The sequence below is a fragment of the Lucilia cuprina genome, chromosome 5 (genome assembly GCF_022045245.1).
Source record: "Lucilia cuprina isolate Lc7/37 chromosome 5, ASM2204524v1, whole genome shotgun sequence".
NCBI lineage: Eukaryota > Metazoa > Arthropoda > Insecta > Diptera > Calliphoridae > Lucilia > Lucilia cuprina.
The window spans coordinates 41,792,102-41,792,937 of record NC_060953.1 but is presented as its reverse complement, the minus strand read 5'-3'; positions in this window follow the sequence as shown (position 1 = coordinate 41,792,937).

Below are 836 nucleotides of genomic sequence, written 5' to 3'. Positions count from 1 at the left end.
ATTACTAGTCTCCAGTCAATAGACTCGCCCTATAATGGTTTACAGACCAATACAGTCCATAACTAGTAATGGTTTACAGATTAGTCCATAGCCTAGTCAATAGAAAAAGCAATAGACTAGTCCATAACCTATTCTCAAAGACTAATTCAAATAAGTACTATTTAGTAGACTGGACAGGAGACCATATACTCAAACAACTTCTCAAGAAACTAGTCCAAAGTCTAGTCTAAAGACTACACAAGTCCATAGATTAGTAATTCGAAGACTAAACCTTAAAAAAGACTTTTCCATAGACTTGTTAACAGTTTAGTCAATTGGCTATTCCATAGACTAGTCGTCCTTATGTTCATTTACATAAAACTAAACTATTGAAAGTTAAGGAAATTATACATAAAAATTCTATTTGTTCAAATTCTAATTGCAAAAAAACACTTCTTTTTATAATATTAATTAAAGAAATAATTAAAAATTAACTTATTTTGTAAATAAAATAACAAAAACTCTGTTTTAAAATGTTTGTTTGTTTTTTTTCTTGTTTCTTGTTTTATTTTGTGTTTTTTAATAATAAAAGACTTAAAACAATTGATTATTAATATTAATTAAATTGAAAGAAAACAATTAATAAAAATTATAATAATTAGCATAATATTATTATGTACAATGAAAAACATTAAACAATTTTAATTAATAAAGTATTAAATTTATTTAATAATTTTTTTATATTTATATATTGTTCAGAATTGAACACGCATTTATTTATGTTTAATTTTGTTTAAGTAAAATAAGAAAGATCATAAATTATAAGTTCAAGTGCATGGGTTAGGTCATAAAAAATA